Source organism: Apodemus sylvaticus, chromosome 1, assembly GCF_947179515.1.
Source record: "Apodemus sylvaticus chromosome 1, mApoSyl1.1, whole genome shotgun sequence".
Taxonomy (NCBI): Eukaryota; Metazoa; Chordata; class Mammalia; order Rodentia; family Muridae; genus Apodemus; species Apodemus sylvaticus.
In genome coordinates, this window is record NC_067472.1 from 44,386,162 (window position 1) to 44,402,168 (window position 16,007).

Sequence of the window (16,007 nt, forward strand, 5' to 3'; positions counted from 1 at the left end):
ACAGTGAGTCTTCCCTCTATGAATTCTTATGTTTGAAGGTTGTAGCTTTTAGAATAGAGTTATCCCAGAATAGGTTGTGCAGCAATAAAAGGCTACTTTATTGAAGGCCTACTTTATTGCTACTGAATACATGGTATTTATTATCTAAGAGCAATATGAAAATCTTTGTAAATCTCTGCATTCAGAAAGTTTTTTCAGTGTACCATGAGTAACAGGGCCAGGACAATCACCCAACAAAGGAGTCAGAGTCCTACAGCTCCTTAGGACAGGTAAGAGATCCTTTTACAGATGGAGTTGTGGTGTCTCCATTGTGAAAATCATCAGTTGTTGGGCAGTGAATGGATTTGAGACTCACAGTTCCCCAGTGTTGTTCACAGCATTATGCCTATAGTGGAAATGAAGAGATTAGGACTAAAGACTGTTTGGCAGACTGGACCCAAAGTATTTTTTTCCTTCCTCTATGTCATTTTTTATTCTGAAGGAATGTTTGATTCCAGATTCTCAAAATGGCAGTCTATTCTTTCACACACAACTACTAGCACTTCTAAATCTTTTTCATATCTTCTACATTTAGACAGGAAACTGTGTGGCTATGTTTTGCATATCTGAAGACAAATGGCCAAATTCATACTAATTTTGGTGACCCTACTCAATAAGAAAGGTTCTAGAGATGAAGAGGCAGAAAATTTTTGGATTTTTTTCAGATCATTGTTGATTTGTAAGCCCATAGATATGTGCAGAGGAGCATACTAGGGACTGGGAACGTGGGTCAGAGGCTCAGAGAGGTTGTAGCACAAGCACAAGCAAATTGTTCTTGTCCACAGTTCTAACTCCCAACACTGTGTAAAACTCTGGATGTGGTGGTGAGAGGATGCATAAGCCCACTATTCTGGGGGACAGAGACAAGCAGATTGCTGAGATTTTCAGATCACCAGCCCAGATTCAGTGATTCTATGGATGGAAAGGAAGGTCAGGCAACATCTCCAAGATACGTTTTATTTATAATTATTTGCAAAAACTATACCACAAGGGTCATTAAAATGGCAGTAATTCATGATATCATCAAGGCTCCAATTTTGGTGCAAGTGCTCACCATTTTTAGTAATTTCTTTCTTGTCTTCTCCACATTGCTGAGTGAGGTGAAGGATGAAGGCACATCATTAGAGAAAACCTATGAAGGCAATTAGTAGTGGGAGAAAAGAAAAATGTTCATGGAGAAGGAAGGCTGCTGTAACGTTTAACAAGCAGCAGCAAATTCTGGCAATATGATGCTAATTAAAGCTTTAAGGGTCTCCTTTGTCCTTTAGTCTTGCACAACGTGTTATGTCCAGGCAAAATGAAGGGCCCAAGTCAGGTAATTATGTGTATAATCTAAAACTCTTCCTTCTGCCTCTGTTTTCTTCTTTAGGGAAAAAATGGAAAGGCTGATTCTCAATTTTTCCTCTGCATATATGTGTGATATGCATGTGCATGCATATATTTAAATGTGTGTGCATACATACATATATACATACATACATACATGCATACATACATATAAGACATCTCTTTCAGTTATAATAATTATGAGCATCAATAAAATTCATGAATACGAGCCATTCACAACTGCAAGGAGGCTGAAACCAGTCTGGCCCCCTTACTGTGCAGGCATCCCAGAGAGCCGCACATCAAGAGTAAACCATCTTTTTCTAAAATAGAAGGTGGTTTATCTGTTGATAATGCTTTCAAAAATTCTAGAGATCCAATTTGTTCAGACTAGCACACTGGAAGAAAATCACTTGGACTATGATGGTCAGAAGCCAGGGAGATGGCTGAAGATAAACTAGAGCTCAGAGGAAAATGACTTCAAGGAAGATGGCTCAGTGGCAGAAACAGGGCTGACATTTTCAGTCATGGGGAGTAGAGTGAAATTCTTACTGAGAGACAGTAATAGGAAGTAAGAAGGGTGAAAACTGGGTTTGCCATTTCTGCAGAGACACCTTATTCAGGATTAAAATGCTAACTAGACTAAAATGGCCATTTTGCCAAAAGCAATATACAGAGTCAACGCAATACCCATCAAAATCCCAACTCAATTCTTCATAGAGTTAGCAAGAGCAATTCTCAAATTCATCTGGAATAACAAAAAACCCAGGATAACTAAAACTATTCTCAACAACAAAAGAACTTCTGGGAGAATCAGTATCCCTGACCTCAAGCAATACTACAGAGCAATAGGGTTAAAAACTGCATGGTATTGGTACAGTGACAGGCAGGCGGATCAATGGAACAGGATTGAAGATCCAGAAATGAACCCACACACCTATGGGAACTTGATCCTCGACAAAGAGGCTGAAAACATCCAATGGAAAAAAGATAGCCTTTTCCACAAATGGTACTGGTTCAACTGGAGGTCAGCATGCAGAAGAATGCGAATTGATCCATCCTTGTCTCCTTGTATTAAGCTCAACTGCAAATGGATCAAGGACCTCCACATAAAGCCAGACACTCTGAAGCTAATAGAAAAGAAACTGGGGAAGACCCTTGAGGACATCGGTACAGGGGGAAAGTTCCTGAACAGAATACCAATAGCTTATGCTCTAAGATCAAGAATAGACAAATGGGACCTCATAAAATTACAAAGTTTCTGTAAGGCAAAGGACACCATCAAAAGGACAAATTGGCAACCAACAAATTGGAAAACGATCTTCACCAACCCTACATCAGATAGAGGGCTACTATCCAATATATACAAAGAACTAAAGAAGTTAGACCCCAGAAAACTAAATAACCCTATTAAAAAATGGGGTACAGAGCTAAACAAAGAATTTTCACCCGAAGAACTTCGGACAACTGAGAAGCATATTAAAAAATGTTCAACTTCATTAGTCATTAGGGAAATGCAAATCAAAACAACCCTGATATTTCACCTCACACCAGTCAAAATGGCTAAGATTAAAAATTCAGGAGACAGCAGGTGTTGGCGAGGATGTGGAGAAAGAGGAACACTCCTCCACTGCTGGTGGGGTTGCAAACTGGTACAACCATTCTGGAAATCAGTCTGGTGGTTCCTCAGAAAACTGGGCACCTCACTTCTGGAAGATCTGGCTATACCACTCCTGGGCATATACCCAGAGGATTCCCCAGCACGTAATAAGGATACGTGCTCCACTATGTTCATAGGAGCCCTATTTATAATAGCCAGAAGCTGGAAAGAACCCAAGTATCCCTCAACAGAAGAATGGATGCAAACAATGTGGTATATATACACAATGGAATATTATTCAGCCATTAGAAACAATGAATTCACAGGGGAAGAGAAGGGGGCTTGCAGGACTTTCGGGGAGTGGGGGGGCTAGAAAAGGGGAAATCATTTGAAATGTAAATAAATTATATCGAATAATAAAAAAAAGAATCTAATAAATAGTGAGTGCTGAAAAAGCATTTGACAAAATTCAGCATCCCTTCATGCTTAAAGTCTTGGAGAGAACAGGAATTCAAGGCCCATACCTAAACATAGTAAAAGCAATATACAGCAAACCGGTAGCCAGCATCAAACTAAATGGAGAGAAACTTGAAGCAATCCCACTGAAATCAGGGACCAGACAAGGCTGCCCCCTTTCTCCTTATCTTTTCAATATTGTACTTGAGGTACTAGCTCGGGCAATTCGACAACATAAGGAGGTCAAAGGGATACAAATTGGAAAGGAAGAAGTCAAACTATCATTATTTGCAGACGACATGATCGTCTACCTAAGTGACCCAAAGAACTCCACTAGAGAGCTCCTACAGCTGATAAACAACTTCAGCAACGTGGCAGGTTATAAAATCAACTCAAGCAAATCAGTGGCCTTCCTATAAGGATAAGCAGGCTGAGAAAGAAATTAGGGAAATGACCCCCTTCACAATAGCCACAAACAGTATAAAGTATCTTGGGGTGACTCTTACCAAACATGTGAAAGATCTGTATGACAAGAACTTCAAGACTCTGAAGAAGGAAATGGAAGAAGACCTCAAAAAATGGGAAAACCTCCCATGCTCATGGATCGGTAGAATCAATATAGTTAAAATGGCCATTTTGCCTAAAGCACTATACAGATTCAATGCAATACCCATCAAAATCCCAACTCAATTCTTCACAGAGTTAGAAAGAGTAATTATCAAATTCATCTGGAACAACAAAAGACCCAGGATAGCTAAAACTATTCTCAGCAACAAAAGAAAATCTGGGGGAATCAGTATCCCTGACCTCAAGCAATACTACAGAGCAATAGTGTTAAAAACTGCAAGGTATTGGTACAGTGACAGGCAGGAGGATCACTGGAACAGGATTGAAGATCCAGAAATGAACCCACACACCTATGGCCACTTGATCCTCGACAAAGAGGCTGAAAACATCCAATGGAAAAAAGATAGCCTTTTCAACAAATGGTGCTGGTTCAACTGGAGGTCAGCATGCAGAAGAATGCGAATTGATCCATCCTTGTCTCCTTGTACTAAGCTCAAATCCAAATGGATCAAGGACCTCCACATAAAGCCAGACACTCTGAAGCTAATAGAAAAGAAACTGGGGAAGACCCTTGAGGACATCGGTACAGGGAGAAAGTTTCTGAACAGAACACCAATAGCGTATGCTCTAAGAGCAAGAATTGACAAATGGGACCTCATAAAATTACAAAGTTTCTGTAAGGCAAAGGACACCATCAAGAGGACAAATCAGCAACCAACAAATTGGGAAAAGATCTTCACCAATCCTACATCAGATAGAGGGCTAATATCCAATATATATAAAGAACTCAAGAAGTTAGACTCCAGAAAACCAAACAACCCTATTAAAAAATGGGGTACAGAGTTAAACAAAGAATTCTCACCTGAAGAACTTCGGATGGCGGAGAAGCATCTTAAAAAATGCTCAACTTCATTAGTCATTAGGGAAATGCAAATCAAAACAACCCTAAGATTTCATCTTACACCAGTCAGAATGGCTAAGATTAAAAATTCAGGAGACAGCAGGTGTTGGAGAGGGTGTGGAGAAAGAGGAACACTCCTCCACTGCTGGTGGGGTTGCAAATTGGTACAACCACTCTGGAAATCAGTCTGGCGGTTCCTCCGAAAACTGGGCACCTCACTTCCAGAAGATCCTGCTATACCACTCCTGGGCATATACCCAGAAGACTCCCCACCATGGAATAAGGATACATGTACTACTATGTTCATAGCAGCTCTATTTGTAATTGCCAGATGCTGGAAAGAACCCAGGTATCCCTCAACAGAAGAGTGGATGCAAAAAATGTGGTATATCTACACAATGGAGTACTATTCAGCCATTAGAAACAATGAATTCATGAAATTCTTAGGCAAATGGATGGAGCTAGAGAATATCATACTAAGTGAGGTAACCCAGATTCAAAAGGTGAATCATGGTATGCACTCACTAATAAGTGGATATTAACCTAGAAAACTGGAATACCCAAAACATAATCCACACATCAAATGAGGTACAAGAAGAAAGGAGGAGTGGCCCCTGGTTCTGGAAAGACTCAGTGAAACAGTATTCAGCAAAACCAGAACGGGGAAGTGGGAAGGGGTGTGTGGGAGGACAGGGGAAGAGAAGGGGGCTTGCGGGACTTTTGGGGAGTGGGGGGGCTAGAAAAGGGGAAATCATTTGAAATGTAAATAAATTATATCGAATAATAAAAAAAGAATATAATAAATAAATAAATAAATAAATAAAAAGAAACAATGAATTCATGAAATTCTTAGGCAAATGGATGGAGCTGGAGAACATCATACTAAGTGAGGTAATCCAGTCTCAAAAGATCAATCATGATATGCACTCACTAATAAGTGGATATTAGCCTTGAAAACTGGAATACCCAAAACATAATCCATACGTCAAATGAGGTACAAGGAGAATGGAGGAGTGGCCCCTGGTTCTGGAAAGACCCAGTGTAGCAGTATAGGGCAAAACCAGAACAGGGAAGTGGGAAGGGGTGGATGGGAGAACAGGGGGAGGGCAGGGGGCTTATGGGACTTTTGCGGAGTGGGAAGGCCAGAGAAGGTGAAATCATTTTGAAATGTAAATAAAAAATACATTGAATAAAAAAAAAGAAAAAAATACTAACTAGACAATTGACAATATTGTACAAATAGCATCTTTAGACTACATTTCTGAAGCTGGGTGTAGACCAGATACCTCCCTTTGTGAGGAAAGCATGCATTGAAGCCTTTTCTACACTATCACTCTCAAAAGATGGGAGCACACTAGGTTATGTTGTTTGATTTACCAATCTAGGATACTCAGATGCCTTGTTCACAAAAGACTTAGGATTGGGGCTTGAGTGTTCTGAGATTTTTTTTTTTTAATTACAGTATAAATTTAACGAAGCCTCTACTTTTTGAGCCAAAAGAAACTGGAGACAAATGTGACGTAAAGAAAGAAAACTCTCCCAAGAAAGATTTATGACTTGATCTCTTACAGATCAGTTCTAGTTCTTAGTATCCCAATGTCTCTATTTTTTTCAGATTTAAGTGTGTTTACTAAATTCTATGGATTTCAACTCATTGCTTACCTAATTCTCACATTCTAGTCTTTTATAACAGTTCTAGCACATTAAAACCATTGTTACTATGTTCAACATACCCATCATATAAAGTTGAAGGACACTTAAGAATTCTGCAATTATCTGAGAAAGGCTGGATTTTGTGGTTTTGAGAGTGACTTTATTATAATATGTTCTTGCACCTTTACACTATTGACAATTTTGATTCTACTGAGCTAAATTAGAAGTTCAAAAAAACAATTCCCAAACTAATTTTTAATCAGTGTTGTTTATATAACTGGTTGGGTACCATTTACCAATACAGCATATACACTTGTAAGGGAATTAGAAATGATTCTCCTGTGGAACAATAGCTGCTAAAGGCTGGCACAATTAAAAGATACACTAATAAATCCTTTGCCTTTTCCATTTATTTCAGATAGATATATATTAACAAAGTTCACAGCCATTTCACTTCTGTGCTTGAATTTTAGATGCTTAGCCCTATAACCCACAGCTCTAGAAATATGCTGAGAAAGTAAAAAAAATATTACCTTTTGAAAAAGAAGAAAGAAGAACACACACACACACACTCATGCGCACATGTGTGTGTGTGTGTGTGTGTGTGTGTGTGTGTGTTGGGGGCTCATATATTGCCTAGGCAAATGGATATTGTGTTTCCTTTATGTGGATAAGAATACCATTTTATTATTTTCATGGCCTTTAACTGTTTGGGACAAGTGCATATTTTGATAATTATCACTCTGTGTGATCTGTCACATTATATGTGATTGGTTGTAATCATTAAATTGTAAGTAATATGGCCATAATGCCAAGTAGAGCTTTTTCATACAGTCTTCTGGCTAGAAAAGGCACCATAGATATAGGGGGAAATGAAGATAAGTAAAATCAGTGACGACCAAAAGGATAAGGTGATTAATATCTATTGTTAACTTGTCAGGATCTAACCTCGCCTAGGAGGATGAGCCTCTGGCCATACCTGTGAGAACTTATCTAGATTATCCTAACTGAGTTGGGAAGATCTGCTTTAACTATGAGAGGTACCATTTCATTGACTTGTGTCCTGAGCCAAAAAGAAGAAGAATGTGAGCTGAGTATCATCATTCATCATTCCCACATCCAGATACAATGTGACTGGCTGCCTTGAGAGCCAGCCACCATGTTTCCTCACAGTGATGGACTATACTCTCAAAATGTGAGACAGAGTGAACCCTTATTCTTAACTTATTTTTGTTATGTATTTTGTCATGGTAAAAAAGACTACTAAACAACGCACAGGGTGATGACATAGTCAAAATCCTTGATTTATACCCTCTGTGGAAATTTCAGTGTCAGGGAAACGAATATTTGGTTCTTTAAGCTATGATTTGATTAAGCTGAGTGAGAAAAAGATTCTGTTTCTCTCTATAAACTCAGAGTATAGAAATGTGTCACTGGATAGTATGGTTGACTTTAAATAAAAATAAAAATAAAAATTTCTTAGATAGTTTCAGTTACTTTGAATTTTAGGCCCCAATATGAAGAGTAGACTTTGCCTTGGAAGGTGACAATGCTTTCCTGCATGGGAAGGGTGGGAAGTTTAGCAGTAATAGTAGACAGAAACATGAAATCCAAAAATGGCAAGCATTAGACTATAAAAGAAACAATGGGTTCTCCCATCAGATACTAGTCAAAATGACAAGAAAGCTTCAAGTCAAAAGAGAAGAAGGGGTGTCTTGATGGTTAGAGCACTTACTGTTCTTTCAGCAAACTATAGTTCATTTCCCAGAATCCATACAAGATCTGCAAATACTTGTAATTCCAGCTCTAGCAGATCTGATGCTGTGTTCTAGCCTCTGTGGGAAGCTTCCCAAACCCCAAGACAAGGACAAATGAATAGACATAAAATCAAGAGAGAGGGGGGGGGGGGAGAGAGAGAGAGAGAGAGAGAGGGGAGAGAGAGAGAGAGGGAGGGAGAAAGGAAGGGAGGGAGGGAGGGAGGGAGGGTACTTCATGGAAATGGAAATTGAAACTGTGAAAATATAGTATTAAGGCAGGAGCTCTCTGTTTCCTGTAGCAAGAATACACTGAAGAAGGGACACTCACACTTATCAGCCTGTTCACTGATATTGTAGAAGGGAGTCATCTGAGGGGAATTCAACAATTAATAGTTTGGCTGGTGTGTTGTATGAATATGTTTGGGAAATGGTACTGTTGGGAAGAGTGGCCTTATTGGAGGAGTTATAGCTTTGTTCGACGAAGTGTGCCACTGAAGGTGGGGCTTTCAAGTCTCATATGTATGCTCAAGTCTGGCCAGTGTGGTACTCCTCCATTCCCTCCCATCTCCTGCTGTCTTCAGAAGATAGTCCCCCAGATGCCTTTAGATCAAGATGAAGAACTCCATCTCCATCTCTGCTTGCACATGGCTATGCTTTCTGCCACAATGATAAGGAACTGAATCTCTGAAACTGTATTCCAGCCCCAGTTAAATATTTACTTTTGTAAGAGTTGCCTTGGTCACAGTGTCTCTTCACAGCAATGAAACACTAAGAAGACAGCTGGAGAGCAGGCCACTTCATGTTTTATATCTCTAAGCCTCAGAGGCTTCTCTTTCTTGACTACCTAAGCAAGCGATCACTCTAAGCATCCATTTGAACACAGGAAGCTTGTGACTTGGGCTCAGATTTTGGACACATATCTACTTGGGTGGAAATTATAGTTGGTGCCACTTAGAGAGAAGTCAAGGGTAAATGTGTCAGGGCAACTACAGACTAAACTCTGGTAAGAGGGGAGAGGGTAGTTGTATGTGACTACTAGCAAGGGATCAATAGGATTAGTCAGTACCCTGTAGCTTGTCTAGCCAGCATGGCCTGCTTTGGGCACTCACAGAAAGCTTGATAAATTGGATGAAAAACAGTGACAACTTAAGAATTTTCTGTACCAATCCCTCATCTGGTGTGAAGGGACATGCAAAGGAATCAGTCCATCAGTTCAGCCAGCAGAATTAATTTGAGAGCAACCCCTACCCTCCCTATCTCTCTCCATTGTCAGGTCTTCATGTTGAAGGGTGGGGAGGGGGAAACCACCACTGGCAGAAATCCAGCCTAGCAGGAAAGGCAATAAAGGGGCTCAGCCTGCAAAAAGACCCTTTCTACTCTAAACTGTTTGGGCTTCAGAGATATGACTGGCTGCCTCCACATCACCCAACGAACTACAAATGACAAGTGGTGGATGGGTATATCACCTCCATTTTGCTTTCTTCTGCAAGGAATAACTACCGACTTCTAATTGTTTTGAAGAACCTTATTTTCTTTCTCTTCGAGTCTTATTGGGGACTTAGTTGATACCCTTGATTTCTTAAAAAAATTCATTTAAATATCTGGATTTAAAAAATTGTTACTTTTATTTCTTGTTCTTTACACAGCCAGAGCATTAAGAGAACATGAGCTACTAACATTTAGAAAACAAATGTTCCAAGAAGACCTACAGAGTCAACTCATCTGGGCCCTTGGGGGCTCACAGAAAATGAACCACCAACAGAAGAGCATGTATGGGCTGGACATAGACCCTCTACACATATGTGGCAGCTTGTTCTTCATGTGGGTCCCCTAAACACTGGAGTGGGGCTGCCTCTGACACTGTTGCCTGCCTTTGGACCCCTTTTCCCTAGTGGACTGCCTTATCTGGCCTCAGTGGAAGAGGATGCACTTAGAGCTCTTGCAACTTAATGTGCCAGGGCAGTTGGTAACAATTGGGGAGGCTCCCCTTCTCTGAGGAGAAAAAGATGGGAAAGGGGGTATGTAAGGGTGGGACTAGGAGGAGAGGAGGGAAGGGGGCTGTGATCAGGGTACAAAATGAATGAATGAATAAATAAATAAATAAATAAATAAATAAATAAATAAATAAATAAAAGGAAAAGTATTTGTTTCAATAGATGCAAAAGTTGTAGAGTAAAAAAATAAGGAATATGAAACTTCAAGTCAATGTGATTCCAAAAGTTTACAATTCATTAATAAAAGATATTAAATTTTAAAAGATACTGAAATGCAAAATTTTTAAAATGACTAACAACCTCAAAGAGAATTATAAAATAAATAAAAAAGTAAGGTATAGTCTTTTTTTTTTTTTTTTTTTTTCGAGACAGGGTTTCTCTGTATAGGCCTGGCTGTCCTGGAACTCACTCTGTAGACCAGGCTGGCCTCGAACTCAGAAATCCACCTGCCTCTGCTTCCCAGAGTGCTGGGATTACAGGTGTGCGCCACCACCGCCCAGCTAGGTATAGTCTTTAAAATCTGCATAATGAAGCTGGCAATGCTATAAATTACTATGTGGGTCTCTTTAAATTGTGACATTCTGTATTAGACATGCTATTTTGTTCTGTTTACAGTGTTTTACTTCGGCCTTTAGATTTAGGGATTTTTTAAATTTTATTTTATTTTAATATATTTTTGCCCTGAATTAAGTGTTAATTTGATGGGGACTCTGCTTCTAAAAATGCCATCACTTTCTGGGTTCTAATAAATTAAAATTTAGAAAAAGAAAATTGGAGTTCAGGCGTAAAAAAAGTGTTTGAAATGAAAAGACTTAATAATGTAAATAAAAAGCACACTAGAAAATATCACCAGTACTTTAAACCAAGGAGACAAAATATCATGAATTTATGAAGGCAAAAGAAATATTATGCTTAGAGACCATCAAAAAATTAAAAATAAATGTGAGTACAACTTCAAAGACTCGAAGATGGTCACGAAGCCAAACTTAAGAACTCATGAAATGGAAGGAGTTGAAGTACAAACCAAAGACACAGAAAACACAGTCAATGATACTTTATCAACTCTGAGGCCAAATATTGGCAAACAAGTATAGGAGGGATTTAAAACTCAAATATGACCACAAAAGAACCCACACACATCATAGTTAAAGTGCTAAGAACACATAGCAAAGAAATAATATTTAAAGACAAAAGAAGCACCAACTTATTTAGAAAAGCAAACTTATCAAGATTATATCAAACATATCAGCTGTAATCATAGAAGCTCAGAAATCATAGAAAGATATATTTCTAGCCATGAAAGTAAATAACTTGCAAGTAAAACTATTATCTCTAACAAAGTCATTTGAAATCAATGGAAAAAAAAACTCTTTCTAATATAAGCAAACATTAAATCAATTCATGTTCACTAAGCCAGAACTGAAGAAGATACTCAGAGGAATGTAAAGTTTAGAGGAAGAAGAAAAACAGAGATCATAAGAACAAAACATGTCACAGGAAATAGAAGAGAAAACAAGAATAGGATAAAACAGAATATGTTCAAATCAATGAAAAATCACCATCCAAAGAAGAGTAAAAGAGAAAGAAAATTAAAAACACTATCAAGTCAACTTGGAAATAAACCAACAAAGTTACAGTAATTAAAATATATCTCTCAGTTATAGCCCTAAGTTAAAATGGACTTGTCTCCAATTGAAAGATGCATTCTGGGTGGTTGCCTATAAAAATCACATAAACTAAAATTGAAACACTAAACTAAGCAAATGGATTACAGAAGCAAATAAGAGTAGTGGTATTAACATATTACAGTGCATGTATATGAAGGTCATTACATATTAGTAAGGGAAACAATTCATCCATAAAACAAAATTATTGTAAATGTGTAGGTATGAGACATGGGTGTACTGATATTTTAAGGCAAGCATTGATATATAAATGGACAAATAACTCCAGATGTAATAGCAACAGGTTACTTTAGTATTGCACCCTCATCAGTGTCTATATAATTTAGACAAAAAAAAAAAAAACTCAACAGAGAAATTTCAGAGTTGTTCAGTGAATCATATGAACATAACAAACATCTACAAAACATTCCATGAAATGGCTTTAGAATGTGAATTCTTCTCAGCAGCCCATAGAATTTTATGTAAAAATTATCAGTTTAGACAATAAAGCAATGTCTAAGTGTCTTAGTCAGGGTTTCTATTCCTGCACAAACATCATGACCAAGAAGCAAGTTGAGGAGGAAAGGGTTTATTCAGCTTACAGTTCTGCATTGCTGTTCATCACAAAAGGAAGTCAGGACTGGAACTCAAGCAGGTTAGGAAGCAGGAGCTGATGCAAAAGCCATGGAGGGATGTTCCTTGCTGGCTTGCTTCCCTGGCTTGCTTAGCCTGCTCTCTTATAGAACCCAAGAATACCAGCCCAAAGGTGGTATGACCCACAAGGGGCCCTCCCCACTTGATCACTAATTGAGAAAATGCCCCACAGCTAGATCTCATGGAGGTACTTCCCCAACTGAAGCTCCTTTCTCTGTGATAACTCTAGCCTGTGTCAAGTTGAGACACAAAACCAGCCAGTACACTAAGCAAATGTTAAAAAATAAATAACTTAAATATTAGCATATCATGAATAAAATTAGAAATCAATAGAAAGGGAAATTATATAGATCATGGAAGATGAAGAAACATTTTCAAATGATCAGTGTATATCATTGAATAGTTGGGAATAGGATTTTAGAAATCTAAGAATGAAATAAAAATTGAAAAAAATCCAGCTGATCAGAACTTCAAGACAATTTTAAGAGGGAAAGGTACAGGTATGTGCACTTAGAGCAAAACTCCACCAAGGCATTAAATAAACACTCAAATAATTGTAGCAGTATTTTGCTACTTTGTGGGCTCTTCATTCTTCCACCCTCTACCTTTTCCCCCACACTTTCAACCTCCTAACCCTAGATAGAACAGAAAGAAAGATGTAGGAGAAACTGGGTGATGCTATTATTATACTTCTTCCTGGTAATTAGGGCCTTCGAGTTCATGGGTTAAGTTTAATCTTCACTGTCAGGATATTGAATTTCTTCTTGTTTTTTTTCTTTATGCATAACTACTTAACAAACATCAAACAAAACCAGCCAATGGCAACCAATCACCAACCCCAAAACACCAACCACCAGAAATCAATCACCAACCGTCCCATCTGCCCACCTCTTGGGAAAATAGCATTTGTTTACCCTCTGAAAATTCTCCAGAATTCCAAATATCACACAATCGCAGAAACTATATGCAGCTGGAAAAATCATGTCCCTGCTAGAGGATGAGGCAAATATTAGGTACTAGAGACAATCTGAAGCAGCTCCATATCCCACACCTTGGATCTAAAAAAATATTCACAAGAGGGAGGGAGGGAGGGAAGGACATAGGAGGGAAAATAGACAGGTTGAGGAAGAAGGAAACATGATCTTGTATTGGATAAGGGAAAAGGACTGAAGCCCTGAGGGCCAGCAGAAAGAATGGAAACAGACAACCTCGGAGGTAGGAAGTTAGAGGAACCCTCCAGAATGTACCAGAGACCTGGGAGGTGAGAGACTCTTAGGACTCAAAGGGAGGAACCTTAGATAAAATGCCCTACAGTGGGGAGAGGGAACTTGTAGAGCCCACCTCCAGTGGAAAGACAGGGAATCAAGTGGGAGATAGGGCTGCCGTCCTATAATCAAAACGCTGACCCATAATTGTACCTGTCTGAAAGAACTGCAGGGATGGAAATGGAAAGAAGCCTGAGAAAAAGGAGGTCCAGCAACAGGCCCAAAGTGGGATCCAGCTCAAGGGGAGGCCCCAAGGTCTGACACTATTGCTGAGGCTATGGAGCGCTCACAAAAAGGGACTGATCATGACTACTCTCCAAAAGGCCCAACAGGCAGCTGAAAGAGCCAGATGCAGATATTTGCATCTAACCAATAGACAGAAGCTGCTGACCCCTGTGATTGAATTAGGGAAAGGCTGGAAGAAGCTGAGGAAGGCAACCCTGAGGGAAGACGAGCAGTCTCAATTAAACTATATCCCCAAGATCTCTCAGATACTGGACCACCAATAAGACAGCATATATCCACTGCTATGAGGCCCCCAATACATTTACAGTAGAGGACTGCTGGGTCTGGGTTCAGTCAGAGAAAATGCACCCTCTAGAGCCTGGAGGCCCCTGGAAGTTTAGAGGTCTGGTGGGGTTGAGTGTAGGTTGGTGGGCACATCCTTGTGGAGACAGGGGGACCAGGGTGGGAGGAGGTTTGGGATGGGGAACAGTCAGAGGGTGGACTGGGAGGGGGATAAAATCTGAAGTGTTACAAAAAAAAAAAAAGATTAAATAAAATTTTAAAAAAAGAAGTTAAATAAACAAAAAATCGACCTGTCTAGTTGACCTAGCCTACTGGTGCAGATTATTAAATGTTAAGATGCCTTTTCCTGGTTAACTCCTAGAATATTCTCATTAGCATGAATTGGGGCAATGTATTCACAAAAATCAAACAATCAAATGGAAGGGTGTCACTGGCTTCTCATTGCATAGCTTTTTTTTGGAAAATAGTGCTGGAGCATGTGACCTAATCTAGAAAATGCAGGGCTCACCCTGCCATTCAGAGACAATGACTCATGGCACAAAAAACATCTGCCACTGTTTTTGTCTTGTAAAAACATAATACCATAAAGACATGCTCTATTGTAGAAACTGGAAGTAAAGGAAAGTAAAACAAAACAAAACAAAAAACAAAAAAACCCAGGAGGTATTCTTCCCCCTTTACATTTATAAGCCGAGAAGTGTCCATGGTGTGGAACCTTCGTTAACTAACGGTCAGCATTTCCCATGAGTATACTGTTGGGGTCTGAGAATTGCCACACAAACCACTCAAGCACCAATCTCCGTCAAATAGGCATGATTCATTACATACCATATCCAAAGACTGTGGATCAAAGCCATGTTCCAGGCTTAAGAACTGAACTATGATGGGGAGATCCTACAGGGTTTTTAAGTCTAAAATCCATAACCAACTGTGCCAATTTATTTCACCAATCAGGATTTATGGATAGGGGATTTCCTTAGGAACATGTATTTCCTGTACACTTACCCTGCTCCCATTGGTGGCAGGGGACTTGCCTTGTTTAGAATTCATGTCTTAACTTGTCAACCAAGTTGGGACTTGTCTAACATTCATGTCTTAACTTACAAACCAGGATGTTAGTTTCTTCTGCCAAGTAGGTTGTTAGTTCCCAGTGAAGGCTTGAGAACTTAAACTTTATTAGACCCTTATTCAAAATGAAAGCCTAATTCCGAATAGTTTCACATATTGGGGCAGGTGTCTCTTATGTTGGGGTCCTAATAGGGGCAGCTTATAAAATCAATTACCATAAACACTTAAACACAGGTGCAGAAAGTGCTGCTGGGTGGTTGGTTTGGGTCCCAGCTTATTACAGGTAACAATTTAAAATAGTTCTACGGATTTGTATCCTGATTGGTTTCCAAGGGCACAAAACATAACAGACTATGTAATCAACATGGGCATGAGGACGTTTCCTAATAACAGCAGAAACAACATCTGAGAAAGTTTCTTACGGTATTAGTAACAGCAGAAAATGGCAGGCTAGCCTGGTAACAGTTACCTAAACCTTAATAATTTACCTGTGCCTTAAATATACCCAGTAGAAAGGTCCTGAGGCATTTTTCCT